The sequence below is a fragment of the Mustela lutreola genome, chromosome 4 (genome assembly GCF_030435805.1).
Source record: "Mustela lutreola isolate mMusLut2 chromosome 4, mMusLut2.pri, whole genome shotgun sequence".
NCBI classification, from domain to species: Eukaryota; Metazoa; Chordata; class Mammalia; order Carnivora; family Mustelidae; genus Mustela; species Mustela lutreola.
In genome coordinates, this window is record NC_081293.1 from 199,840,827 (window position 1) to 199,855,773 (window position 14,947).

Genomic DNA, 14,947 nt, shown 5'->3' on the forward strand with positions numbered 1-14,947 from the left:
GCCAGGGGGCTGGGGAGCCGGGGAGGCGCTGTGGCAGGACCGTGGGGGCCAGGCCAGCCCAGACCAAACCTTGGCCCCACACCACACTCTTCCATTTCTCAGACACTGGATTTTGGCGTGGGGCACATGCGTGACGAGTTCGCTACGGTTCTGTTGTTGCTGGGACGCGCCTTCTCAAGCTCAGGAAGACAAGACAGCTCAGGCCGCTGGAGTCCCTCCTTGGGTCCCGTCTCTGGCAAGTTGTCCCAGCCACAGCTGTGCTGCTCAGTTCTCGTCCTTCAGACCTCAGCCAGCGTCCCTCTCCCTTTCCACGGCACATCCGGCTCCCCAGGCCACAGGGCCCTGTCCCCAAGGCCCCTGGAGCTGTGGCTGCGCGCCCTCCTCCTCCTCCGGCTGTGAGCGCCCTGCTCGCTGCCCCGCCTCGGTCGGGCTTAGCGCTGCCCGCCACCGTCGGCCGGCGTATCTGCGGCCCTCTGCCCCACGTCCGCTCCAGTCTGCGAACGAGAACCCACGCACGGTTGTTAGGGTCCCTCATCAGCGGGGCCTCGAAGTGAAGTCACCTGTTTGCGCAGGCTTCTTACCAATGAGAGGCGGTTGGCTCTTCTTATTGGGCCCCTGCCCCCCAGCGAGATACTGACTGCCCTGGGTCGTCCTGTCCCCTGTGCACAGTGTCAGCGAGCATCGTGGCACCATGACGTCGGGCTGGGCTTCACTGGGCCATCCACACCTCCTGCCTCCGGTGCCAGCCTCCACCAGCCGAGGCCAGCGGGGCTGTGGGGACCCACCCTGGAGGGACACTGGCTGCTGACTCGGAAAGTCCCAAGATCCTGGAGCTGCTGCCCCACACGGATGCCCTCAGAACCCGCCTTTTCGAGGCACAGTGCTGGGTGCCCTGCACCACCCTTCACCTTGGACCTCGCCGGCCTCCTGCCTGCTTCCGTACCTGTCCACATTCTCGCCCGCTCAGGGCCTACTGCCCCCCACCAGTCCGAGCAGCTGGCGTCCCCCGACCCCTCGCTTCCTGTTAATCACCTTAGTTGCAAAGACCCAACGAGGGCAGGGCAGGTGCACGGCTAAGCTCTGAGCAGAATGGCAGGCTGAGGAGAGTGGCCATGCCCCTGGTGAGCCGCCTCCTGACTCCAGTTCCCGTCACAGGCCCTAGGGAGGGGTGCGAGCCGGCGCTCTCACATTGCGGGAGTCAGTAGGCCTCCCCAGGAGCGGCCTGCCCAGCCAGGTCTGGGGCTTCCCTGCCCCCGCCCCACCACACATCACTATCCGCGTCTCCCCCGGACACCCCGCCAGCTGGCCGAGCTGGCCAGTAAAAGGTCATGACGCCAACAAGTCACTGGGAAGATTATTCCAAAGTCTCACAGGTCTGGAAGGAGGGAGTCTGCACTTTATTTTACCTTATAGGACTTGCAACGAGTTCCGAGTCCTTTTAGAAATCTGGGCACACAGAGAAGCCCCCGCTCGAAGGTTTTTCATAAATGAAATTGTTGCATTTCCTAAGATGCACATAGAGGAATTTGCAGTTGTACAGTTGGTCACTTAAAACCACTAGGAACAAGAATTCTAGTAGGAGTTCAGCAGAAATGAAAGACTGAGGGAGGCAGGAGGGCAGCTGTGAACCCCCGGGACCCGCTGGCATGAGCCAATGTTTAACGTAAAATAGCCTCTTGTTTTATTATTTTTTAAGATTTTATTTATTTATTTGACGGACAGAGATCACAAGTAGGCAGAGAGGCAGGCAGAGAGAGAGGGAAGCAGGCTCCCTGCCGAACAGAGAGCCCGATGCGGGACTCGATCCCAGGACCCTGAGGTCATGACCTGAGCTGGAAGCAGAGGCTTAACCCACTGAGCCCCCCAGACGCCCCTAGCCTCTCATTTTAAATCCAGCACGTGAACTTGGTACCTGGTTGTCTGCTGTCCAGGCACCCTGGCTCCCCTCGAGGTCACAGCGAAGACAAGTTGGCGACCGCTGCCTTTCCCAGTCCTTCCGCGTGGAACCTTCTCTCAGGATCTCTCCCTGGTCTTTAACCTGTGGGTGACGGGCTCACCTACGCTCCCCACCCCAAGATAGGAGGAAGCCCAACCAGGACACCTCAGAATGTGACCTTGTTTGGAAAGAGGGTCATTGCAGTCTTAACCAGACAAAGACTCGGTCACTAGGGTGGCTCTGATCCAGCAGGGCTGGGTTCTTGTCAAGAGGAAACATGGACAGGAAGACCCAGGGAGGCCCTGGCGAAGCCTGGGACTGCAGAGCCAAGGAACGCCCCAAGCAGTGCCCAAGGATCGCCCGCCCTCCTGCCTTCGGGGGGACCCTGACCCATGACACCTTGGCCTAGACTCTTGCCTGCAGATCTGGCAGATGCCGACATCTCTGTCGGCTTTTTGTTTCCTACAGTGTTTGCTTTTCCAGAAGCACAGCAAAACACCGGCCGGTCCCTGTTGCCTGGCCTGCTGTGCCCAGAATTCCGGGAGTTTCTAGAGCTTTGCCCAAACTCCTTTTTTCCCCAGTACAAGTATATTGAAACCTCTTCCAAATCACCCACACCATCCCGAGGTGGGGTATTCATTCATACTGTGTTGTAGTTGGAAATGACAGGGAACATTTGCCAGAGAATTCATTTCTCCAGATTTCTGTCATTTGGAAAACCCTCTTAAGTGGAACCACTCCATTTCCCAGGCGGTGAGAGGGAGAAATGGGCAGAGAAACTGCAAACTGAGTGGGAAACTAGGAGCCCGGACCTGGAAGCCAAACCCTGAAAGGCTCTATTAGTCAACAAGGAAGTTTGCGGGTCTGGACAAACAGACGGAAGTCAGCACTAACCAGGTAGAGTTTCTAATCCCCAGGTCAAATTCTCCCGCTGAGATGAGTCAGTCTTCCCTCTCAGCGGCTGGCCCCTGGGGCAACTGACTCCAGAAAACTAATCGTGAGAGCCTAGGCAGGACACCCTCCCCTGGGGCAAACTCACCACAGCTCAGCCCCGGATCAGAGCCAGACCCTCAGTCCTACAGCTGCAGCTTCCCCTCCCCAGGGAGCCCGAAGCTGCTGGGCCATGAAAATGAGCCGCCGGCTGGACTCCTCTTCTGTTACTGGGAATGCAACTGCAGAAGAGCCGGGCAACGCCTGCGGAATCGTGTGCACCTGCCTCTCGCCCACGTCCACTTCACGGGTAAGGAGCTGAACGCCCAGGAGGACACTGAGCACACTGTGTCCACACCCGCGGCCACGGCGGCCTCAGGTCCTCCCCTCTGGCCCCTCCCAGCTCCTCTGTCCAGCCCAAGACGCTCCAGGTGCCCAAGCTCTTCCTCCCGCTGGTGAGCCCCTGTGCTGACCTCTGGGCCGGGCACTGCTCCCAGTGACAGCCAGCCGCCGATGTGACCCAACACGCAGGGCTGCACTGTCCCCAGGACTCCCCGTTGTTTTCCTTCCCCTGTTGTCATAAAAACCGTGGGGTGTGGGCTACACTTGCACTCCCGTTGTGAACACCACGTGATCCCCTTACATCACCGTCCGCCCCACGAGCAGCCCATGGCCTCCTGGAGTAGAGCCCTGCTCCTCTCCCCAGGCGTGTCCCCCACCCCAGGAGCGGAAGCTCTGCCTCACTGATGGCAGAAACCTGGGATTACAGGGAGGTTCATGGTCTTCCCACCACCCTCCTGGAGCTTCCTGGTGCAGTGAGCCTGAGCCCATCCCTTTGTACAGACCATGGGATCTGCGCCCTCTTCCCAAAGGCATCCCTGTCCCATGGTCTCTACTCTGCTGTGCCCAGATGACTTCTGCCCTCTTCTGCAGTGGAGATGAGGAAAGGCAGAACAGGACAGTGGTTCCCAAATTAGGCTCAAGTCCAGGGCCTCACCCATTCCTAGCTACACATGCTTGGCTGATGACTTTTGGTATCTCCTTCTCCTTATCTGTAGAAGGGGCACAGTAACAGTACCTGTCTCATGGGGTTGTGATACCCTTGGAAGCATATGAGCTCAATGAATGCTGTCATCACCACTATCACAACCATCAACACCATCATCACCATCACTACCATCACCACCACCATCACCATCACCACCATGACCATCACCACCATCACCACCATCATCATCCTCGTCACTATTACCATCATCACCATCACTCTACCTACACCACCATCATCACCATCACCACCATCATCATCACCATCATCACTAACATCACCATCACCATGACCATCATCACTACCATTACCACCACCATCACAACCACCACCATGACCATCACCACCATCACCACCACCACCATCATCATCGTCACTATTACCATCATCACCATCACTCTACCTACACCACCATCATCACCATCACCACCATCATCATCACCATCATCACTAACATCACCATCACCATGACCATCATCACTACCATTACCACCACCATCACAACCACCACCATGACCATCACCACCATCACCACCACCACCATCATCATCGTCACTATTACCATCATCACCATCACTCTACCTACACCACCATCATTACCATCACCACCATCACCATCATCATCATCACCATCATCACTAACATCACCATCACCATGACCATCATCACTACCATTACCACCACCATCACAACCACCACCATGACCATCAACACCATCACCACCATCACCACCATCATCATCAGCATCATCGTCATCGTCACTATTACCATCATCACCATCACTGCCAACACCATCATCATCATCAGTACCATCATCATCACTATTACAGTCATCACCACCACTACCATTACCACCATCACTACCATCACCACCATTACCACCATCACCATCACAACCATCATCATCACCACCACCACCATCATCATCACCACTATCACAACCATCACCACCACCATCACCATCACTTTAACCATCACCACCATCACTCTACCTACACCACCATCATTACCATCACCACCATCACCACCATCCTCACCATCACCATTACCACCATCATCATCATCACCACCATCATTGTCACCATCATAATGATGTCTTTACTCTTTTATTTGCTCTAAACCACTTTGGGTTGCTACGATGGCACTCTACGGAGGAGCCCACCAGGAGAATTTTACAACCCACTTTACAGGACCTTACCTCTGGTTTCCAGGATTACAATCCTGAAGTGTAAGTGCACAAAAGTAAAAAGAACAAATTCTACCTGGAGAAGTAAAAATAATAATCATTCTTAGATAGAGTAGAGGACTGAGTTTCAGCATTCATAAGCAAGCACTTAAGTAGTTACGTAACCAACTTATCATCTCTCTCCCTAACTACCCGTCTAAGCTATAACAATATTAAAACTTATTTTTCTGGTTTAAAAAACTGTACTAGTAATATCCTTTCCTTCTGAAAGTGCCAAACGGTGTAGAAATGGAGAAGTCAAAGAAGTCTCTCCTCCAACTTTTACTTCCAGGAGTAAATACAATGTGATCTGTATACTTCTAGGGCTATTTTAGTACCTACAAATAGTAAGAATAAAACATAAAGTAATGTGATAGAAACATGCACGATTGCCACTGTCCATCTCCAGAGCTTTTCCATCTTCCCAACTGTAACTCTCAACAACCCCCCAGACCCTGGCGCCCACCATCCTACTTTGTCTCTTAAATCTGATTCCACTAGGGTCCTCATATAAGGGTAATCACACAGTATTTGCCCTGTGGTTGGCTTGTGTTTCACTCAGCATACTGTCCTCAAGGTCCATCCGTGTCGTAGCACGTGTCGGGATTTCCTTCCTTTTTAAGGCTGAATAGCATCGTTTGTCCAGACCACGTTTTGTGTATCCATTCACCCACCGACGGACGTTTGGGTTGCTTCCAACTCTTGGCTATGGAGAACGATGCAGCTGTGGGCATGGCATGTAAATATCTCAATGAGGCCAGGCTTTCCCTTCTTTTGGGTCTATACCCAGAAGTGGGATTGCCGGATCACAAGGTAGTTCTACTTCTTATTTTGTGGCACTTCCACACTGTTTTCCATCGCAGCTGGACCATGTTTCCACCCTACCAATGCCACACCACGTTCCAACTTCTCATATCCTTGCCAACGCTTGTTATTTTCTGTTTGTTTGGTGGAAGTCATCCTGAACAGACGTGAAGTGACACCTCGCTGTGGCTCTGATGTGCATTTCTCTGATTTTAGTGGTGCTAAGCGTCTCTCACCTGCTCGTTGGGCCATTTGTAGTCCACATTTGGAGAAATGTGGCCTTGGTTCCTTTGCCTGTTCTTTAATCGGGTTTATTTTTATTGTTGAACTGTGGAAGTTCATCATATAGTCTCAGTATCACCCCCTGATTAGATATATAATTTGAAAATATTTTCTGGAGAACACTTGACCTGGAGCTCCATGCTCTCTCTCTAAAATGAAGAAATAAATCTTTAAAATAAATAAATAAATAAAGTCTTAAAGAAAAAAAAAGGAGAAAGAACAGATTTCCAGCTACTTAAGTTCTGCTGCCTGTGGAATGTAAGGTCATCTCCAACTTTTCATCGTCATGACCGCACAGTCAGGCAGACACACTTGTCCGTTTGTCCTGGTGACTCTGCCTGAGTATGTCTACTGCCAGAGCTCTAACAACGAAACTCTTGGACTTCTGGCACACGTGGATCTGACCTTCAGATCAGTCCCGTGACGTTCCCTTTGGCTCTGCTGTGCCCATTCACACTCTCGCACTGAGTCTCACGCGTTTTGCGGCTCTGCAAGTGGAAATGCTCTCTCATTTTTACCTGGCGCTTCTCGGATCGCTGGTGAGACTGGTGGTTTTTACTGCACTGATCAGCTGTCTGTATTTCTCTTGTGAGTTTTCCGATCAGTTCCTGCAAGGTGGTTTGTTTTCTAACTGTTGCTGTTTTCTCACTTCTGGGGCCCAATTTGTGTATCGGGAAAGTTAGGTCTTGGTCTTTCCTGTGCCGTTCACGCCTGTCAGCGTCATCGGCAATGGCCCCCTTCACTCTGCAGGAGTGGGTTGGAGCTATGGGGGTATCCCGTGTAGCACCCGGTTACAGAGGGCTCGCGCTGGGTTCCCGCATCTTACAAAGGCCAGGTACAGTAAAGATAACCCAGAACTGATTATCTGAAATTTGCATGAAACTGCCTGTGTCTGGAGGTGAGCGTTTCCATTGTCCCCTGGAGGAGACTGGGCTTAGTTTTTAAAGAATCACTTGGACGGACCCTTCAGCCCTACGGATACAACACGCAGCATAGAGATCAGCGACTATTTACTGAATCAATGCTCCCACAAGTGGAAGAAGCAGTCAGTCAGATGCTTCTGTTGGATTAACCTTTTTGTCGAAGGCAAAATGGTGGAAACCGACTAAAGAAAAATGAGATCTGGGCCAAGAGCCTGGAATCAACCGGCACAGGGTGCCTCATAGCTCTCCTGGTGCCCCTTCTCCCCAGCGCTCTGAAAGACAGGACCCGATGCCACGTGCTCTGCTGTGTGACCTCCGCCACGTGCTCCGCGGCGGAATCCGTAATCCCAGAGAGGGAAGATGTCACGGAGGAAGGGAAGGGTCTGGGACTGGGTCGCCAGGGCCCCACAGTGGGCCCAGCACTCTAGAACCCAACAGATACATTCCGAAGGGCCTGGTGATGACCGCTCAGCCAGCAGGCCCTCAGCGGCTTAGCAGGTGACGGAGCCACCCAGGGCCGCCCAGGTGTTCCTACAACTCTTCTTGTGGCCCAGAAGGTGCTGGTGGGCCGGCCAGCCGCCCTCCCCCGCAGCCTGGTGCATGAGGCCGCTGTTCCAGTGCTCCGTCTGGACTACCTCCCCTAACCCTACTGACTGACAAGGTACGGATTATTGCCATTGCAAGATGGTGAAACTGGACACAGAGGCACCTCCTCACTCACCGCTGGCAGCATCTCCTCTCCCCAGTCCCAAAAATGTCCTCAGTCCCCCCCTCAGGGGGGCGTAGGCCTGGGAGCACAGAGCGCCAGCTTCTCTCAGGCAAGCCTAGCCCTGGGCCTTGGCTGCCCGCCCCCCACCCACACACCTGGGGATGGGGAGGGGAGCCTGCTGACCAAAAGGTCCTCAGACCCAGCGTTCCAGAAAGATCCACCGCACAGGAGCCTGTCCTGCTCCGTCTGGGACGGTTCAGGGCCACCCTGGAATCGCATCAGCCTTCTGGACACCACTTCTCACTGCTGTGGGGACGCCCACCCGAGGAGACCCCCATCGTGGCTCACACACTCCCGTGGTTGCCGGAAGCTCCCCCAGATGTGGGCCGTGGCCAGTGTGCGTCCCGGGACAGGAGCTGCGGCGCTGGGGGGTGGGGCGGCCGCGGTCCTGGAGCTCTGCCTCACTGCCCGCCTCAGGCTTCTAGAACGAGCCACCGCCACCCAGGCCCACATCTGCCAGGGACACAGGCTGCCCGGCAGTGCGGGGCACGGGTTCCCGCTGGAGCTGGGCCGGAGGGAGCCCCCTCCCCTCCCCCCAGGCCCCCTCCCCCGCCGTGTGCCGCTGTCCTTCCCCTTCCCACCACGCAGGGCAGCGGGCGTTTTGTCACTTTCTCCAAGTGGCGCCCGCGCCCCCTGGTGGCCACTGCAGCCCCCGCGACCTCACACGGGGAGCCGGTGGGGATCCTGGTGCAGATGATCTGTTCTCTTTCCTAAGCAGACAAACGGGCCGGAGTGTTAGGCAGTTTATTCATGGAGGTTACGGGGCTGGGTCTGCAGATTGCAGCAAACCACGGTTTGGGAAGGACAGAAGGTCCGATCCACGGCGCGGGAGAAGCCGCGCTGGGTCCACCCAGACCCCAGCCCAGCCCCTCACCGTCGGGGGTGCTCAGGCTGCGGCTCACGCCTGTTTCATCAAGGGGCTCTCTTGCCGCGGGTTTCCAGGGACCCCTGTGACAACAGCCCTCAGCCGCCCCGCAGCGCTCCAGGAGGACGGTGGATTCCGGCCTCTGCCGCCCGGAGGGGTCGACCGGGAGGACTCCCCGCGGGGCATCCTTAGGGCTCGGGCGCGAGAGGAAGGGCGGCCAGCCGCGCACACCTGCCTGCTGGGGTCTGGCTGTCAAACCCGTCTGTCTGTCCCGCCGGGGAAACGGGGCCGTGCCCTCCCAGCTGACCCCCGCGGCTGTCAAAACCTGGGAAGGCGGCGAAGATGCTGGCACAGGCCGGCTGAGGCGGCAAGGTGAGCTCCTGGGCCCTGGGGGCCCCGGAAAACCGTAACAGATGCCGTGGCCTCTGCCAAAATGAATTTTCAAATGAGTCGCTTTAGGTAGCAAGCACGTTCGTGAAGAAAAACACACTCCTTTTCCCTCACTCGTGGGGGCCAGCAGCTGGAAGTCCTGTTAGGAAGGAGGAAATCACAGAGAAAAGCCAGAGAATTCTTTCCACATAAACCCTCGGGGGCTGGGGGCGGAGGGTGGGCATCCGTCAGCGCCTGAGGGACACGGAGACACTGCTTAGCCCCTGCAGACAAGAGGCTGGCGTGTCACTTCACAGCCTTGTCCTTCGTAGCCAAGGGCAGACCGGTGGGCTGGAGAGCCTGACCGCGCCCAGCCCAGCCCCACTCAGAAGGGAGGCTCTGAGCCGTTTGGGGACCACAGCGATGGCCGAGGACAGAAAGTCCTCTCTGATGGGAGGAACAAGTGTCCCCAAAGGCTGCCCCCAGGCTCCCCTGCCACAGAGGGCAGGCTGAGGTCTGGGCAAGTCACATCACCTCAGGCCGGCCCTGCTGTCCCCTGTGTCCCTTGCCGCAGGCATCACTGGGCACCAGAGAGACCAGAGCTCTAGACGTTCATCTTCAAGTGTCCAGAGTGGGTTCCCGGCCAGAGGTACGGCGGTGAGGGCCGCCCCTCAAGGCCCAGAGCCCCACGGTGTGGGGCGGAGTGAGCACCGGAGTGCAGACGCAGAAGAGGGGAAAGATGACCCCAGGGTGTGTTTTCAGGCCACCCCCCATTGCAACATGTCCCCACCCAGCCCCGCCAGGCCACCGACCCCGTCTTCTTCCCCATGTGCGTTCTCCATCGGGATCACGCTGCCTGCTGAGCCCAGCATCCAGCCAGGGTCTCGGGTGTGGGCGCCTTGGACAGCTGTCCCCGACTGTCCTGCCTGGGGATGTGCTGCTGGCATCTGGAGGCACAGGATCTGCCCCCGCCTTGAGGCCACCGGCATCGGATCATCCCCAGCTGTCGCTCCCAGGAGGTGGGGAGCTGCTCCTGCCCTCTGCACCTACGTCCCCAGGGCTTCCACGCTGAGCCATCCACCGGGGTCTGACCTACACATTTTGTATTTTTTTTAAGATTTTATGTATTTATTTGACAGAGATCACAAGTAGGCAGACAAGCAGGCGGGGGTGGGGGGAAGCAGGCTCCCCGCTGAGAGAGAGCCCGACAGGGGGCTCGATCCCAGGACCCTGAGACCAGGCACCGGCTTCTCGCTCTGAGCCACCCAGGTGCCCCACACACCTTTTTAAAGCTGCCAAAGCAGTCAAGGACATTAGTCCTCTAGTTCATCAAGATAATATGTTTGAAAAGGAACAGGATTTGGCCAATCGATGACGCAGAACAGCACCCCCCAGCAGGGGGTACCCCCATTCAGGGCAGCCATTCTCCTGTCCTACCTGTTGTTTCTAGAACCTTCCTCATGTGCATAAGTACCGTGAAGAGCTGCCCGGTTGCTTCCTCCCGTGGGGAGCGGTGGTTTCTCCCCCCACACTGGTTCTGATCTGAGTGTCTGCACTCCCAGCGGCTCTGGGGTACCCAGCTCGATGGCCATGTCCCCTTCTGTCCTGTCCTTGTGCGTCTGTGTCTCTTCTACTGTGGGCCTCATGGGCACAGATGAGAATTATGAAGAAGGCTAAGACGTCACACGTTGTCCCCCGTCTTCAAAGGGATAAAGCCTCATAGCACAGTGACCCCCCGCCGTGGACCCCGCTGCTCACCCTCCCCCCTCCCCCCTCCCCTCAACTTGGACAGAACCTTTCCTATGCGCTGAATTGTGTCCCCCCAAAAAAGTTACGTTGTCGTTGAAACCCCCAGCACCCTATTTGGAAATGTGGCCACCGCAGATGTGACCAGTTGGATGGAGACAAGGTCGCACGGGGCAGGGCAGCCCTAATCCAGTGGGACGGGTGTTGTCGCGGAGAGGGGAGTGTGGACGCTGGCAGGTGCAGGGGCGGGCGGGGGACGCTGTGGACGGACTGGGGTCCTGCTCGGGGACCCCCGACACAGAGGGAGAGGCCAAGAACATGCCCTTCCCGGGCACCTGCCAGGTGCCGGGTGCCGGTGTGGTGGGCCCGTGGTGAGTCCTGGGTGAGAGGCCGCGCACCTGTGTGGTTTAAGCCCCTGAGGTGTGGCCACGCGTGACTAGTGGACAAACAGCTTGGCTCCGTGCAGCTGCCCAGTGCCTCAGTGGCTATGTCAGTGACCACTCTTTGGCCCCAGACACTGCTTTTACTTTCAGACCCTTCCAGAACACCTGAGCTGCCCCCAGGACACCCTGCGGAAGACCTCACTTCCCAGCCTCCCTTGCAGCAGGTGGAGCCCTGAGCACGAACGTGGGCCCGCAGGGTGACAGGCGAAGCGTCCGGACCAGCTTGTTTATGGGAAGTCCTCCAGCCTTGGGCGCCCTGCCCTCTGCAGGGACACAGACGTGATGGGGGGGGGGGGCTCTCCGTGCAGGCCAGACCCCGGTGAGCACGAGACAACATTGCCATCCCGAACCGTGGACGGAGCCTCTCGAAGGGAACCGGGAGCCCTTCGAACTTGCCGGGGAGAACGGGGGCTTCTGGCTCGGAAAGTGCATCCCGTGTCCAGCCCCGGCGGCCCTGGCGCAAGGAGGACATGCTCTGCTTGTGGGGATGGTGCGGGCGGCTCTTTACTTGTGACCTGAACAGCTGTGACGGGAGCTTGCAGCAGAAAGGCAAAGCCCTGCACTGTTGTGGTTGTTGTTGTTGTTTTAAAGATTTTATTTATTTATCTGACAGATCACAAGCAGGCAGAGAGGCAGGCAGAGAGAGAGGAGGAAGCGAGCTCCCTGCTGAGCAGAGAGCCCGATGCAGGGCTCGATCCCAGGACCCTGAGATCATGACCTGAGCCGAAGGCAGAGGCTTTAACCCACGGAGCCCCCCAGGCGCCCCAGCCGTGCACTGTTTTTACAAGAGTCTGAGTGACAGATCAGAGCAGCTGCGATGTTATCATTTAATTTTCCTCTCCTCCATTTCTCAGGATGCTCCTGGGCCCTGAGAGGAATTGGTTTCAAGCATCTGGGCGACCAGTAGCTTCCATGCTTTTAACAGTTTAAAGGCGACGAAACTAGCAGAAACACTCCCCCGCTAACACAGGCACATGTTCCCCCCCAAGGGACGGGACATCATGGAACGTCACTTCGATGGTGCCTCCTCTACCCTCAAACGCAGATTCGGTCTCAAAAGAACGCTGCTCTGAGAAGGATTTTCTCCAGGGCAAATGCAGTCTTGCCCAGAGACGCACAGAAGATGTTCAGGTGTAAATGAGTCCTCGCCTTTGGAAGTGACCAGGAGTCAGGCAGCATGCTCGTCCCCCAGTCTCATCCCCCAGGACACCCCTGCAGGGTCTCTGCTTGGCTGGCTAGGCACTGGGCCAGCTCAGGGCTGCACAATAAAACCTCAGACGATGACTGTTTGCACCCCTTGTCCTAACTGAACCATTGGGTGAAATTCCATCTCGTTAGCTGCTCACGGAGGACAAGGGGCAGAAACTGCCGGTCCCCAGGAGTGGGACCCCCCATCCTTGGAGCTGGGTGTAGACCTCCCAGGTGAAGGGAGACACCAGGTGTCCTGCATTCCTGGGATGGAAGCAGAGGCGGGACATGCAGAGAACTCGCATGGGAGCAGGACCCGGCCCAGGAGCGCGTGGACTCCCCTGGAGGGGCCCCTTAGGCTGAATGCGTGTGTTTAATGTGGAAGGCAACCCCCACCTTTTATTAGATTTTAATCAAGAATGATCCTGTTAAATATTTAAGATCGCCTTTTGAGGATGATATTTTTAAAGAACCATGTGATGAAGAGAAGAACACGGGGAAGCATGAATTTTTAAAATTCATTCCCTGTGTATAATGACTCCGCGAGGCGCTCACCGCTACTCAGCCACGAGGAGAGCCAACCACAGGTGTCCTCCATGTGGCCAGTTGTCCTGCCCCCACCGGCCCCAGGACTCCCATCCCGACCACCATCCCAGCTCCGTTTACCTGAACTAATACCACTGGACTGATGAGCAAGGGGACACCGGCTTCTAAAAGGTCTGGCTGTTGGAGCCCGTCCGACCGACCCGTTCTCTCACTGAACTGGACTGATTCTGTCGGGCAGAGAGCACGTGCACATACACTCACACATACACTAACACACTCACACACACACACCCACACACACCCACACACTCACACTCACATGCTTCCTCTTGATCCCGGGCTGCTGGTGAGGAGCCTGGGAAGACGGCGAGGCGGGAACCATAAGGGACCCCCCAGGGGACCCGGCACAGCCCAGCTTCCTCTCTTCTCCCGAAAAGGCAGGGGGCTTGATGCCCTTTCGCGGCCATCGGCGGCCACAGAGGCAAGGGGCAAAGATGGGTTGAGGCGTGCGGGACCCCCCACAGTGCACCGTTCCTGATAAGCATCTTCCTGCACCATCGCCCTCCCCCTGCACACCCCGCGGCAGCCCCCGCTGGCCCACAGAGTCCCTCCCGGCCTGCGCACAGGTACCGAGGACGTGCCGTGCGGACGCAGGTCAGGTGAAGTGTGCTTCAGAACGCCGAAGGCTTTCGTTGGAGACGCACTCGTCTCTCAAGAGTTGCGGCAGGGGGTGACCGAGGCCTGGGGGCTCTGTTCCCCAAGGCTGCTGCCCTGCCATGGCCCCGGGGGTCACGTTCGTCCCACAGGGCCCGTGGCCCACCACCAGCCACGGGAGAATGGCCAGAGGCGGGGATCCCTCCCTCTTCTAGCTGCTGTCTCACAGGCAGCGTCCTGACCTCGCCCAGCTGCGAGGAGACTGGGGAACGTGTGTCCTCCTGTGTCTGGAGGGACAGTCCCCACCATGCATGACAAGAACCTCTGTAGACCTTCTTCTTGGTCGGTTGGTCCCTACACCACAGGACCCCCTGGAGCAAAGAAAAGCCAACTGTCTGCATTGGAACCTGGGACTCAGAGAGGGAAAGCCTTCAGGACCTCCAAATGCCAAGGCGTGGGGTCAGTGCCGGGTCGGAGGGCTGCCTCAGAGACCGCGGGACAGCCCAGGACAGGGAGGGCGCCTTGCAGGGGAGCTCACGGGAGTCCCATCCGTCCGCCCCTCCTGCCGACAGCTGGGGCACGCGACCCCGAGCCGCAGGCACTGTGCTTCCGGCCCGGCCAAACGACCTGGGGGGGCCCTGAGGGGCGGGGGCAGGAAGGACAGAGACGAGTATTGCTTTTCAGCCTCACTCAGGACGCGGCAGCTGCCCGGCCCCACACGCCGCCAAGGAAGTTTTCTCTCGTCTCTCCTGGGAAGGCCCGCGCCAGAGACACCCCTACCGTATGCACTGCCTCAGGGAAAATTCTGCGGCCCAGGACGGTCTACAGAGAGGCGATTTGGATTAATGACTATTTCTTAAGAGGCTGCCTTTGGGTTCTCTAGAGAAAGACAGAACCAAGAAGGAATGTGGGGAGGGAGCAGAGAGAGACAGAGGGAGGGAGATTCACTTAAGAAATTGGCTCACTTGACCGCAGGGACTGGCAAGCCTGAAAGTCGTAAAAGGGGCTGGAATATCAGGTAAGAGTTGGTGTTGACATCTTGCGGTCAAGTTCCGAAAGGCGACCACAGGCCTGGAAACTCAGGCAGGACTTCTGTGTTAGTCTTGAGGCAGAATCTCCTCGTCTAGAAAACTCGGTTTGTGTCTGAAGGCCTTCAACTGCTTAGATGAGGCCCACCCACGTTCTGGCTGATAATTCACTTCTTCAACGTCTACCGATT

General features: G+C 56.9%; 1 long non-coding RNA gene across 1 annotated transcript; it reads left to right on the forward strand.

The window, feature by feature from the left end:
- Nucleotides 1-7,600: 7,600 nt before the first annotated feature.
- On the forward strand, nt 7,601-12,618 carry LOC131830481 (uncharacterized). The gene is made up of 3 exons (XR_009353178.1): nt 7,601-7,809; nt 11,431-11,659; nt 12,195-12,618. It is a non-coding gene; the product is annotated as an uncharacterized LOC131830481 (long non-coding RNA).
- Nucleotides 12,619-14,947: the final 2,329 nt, after the last annotated feature.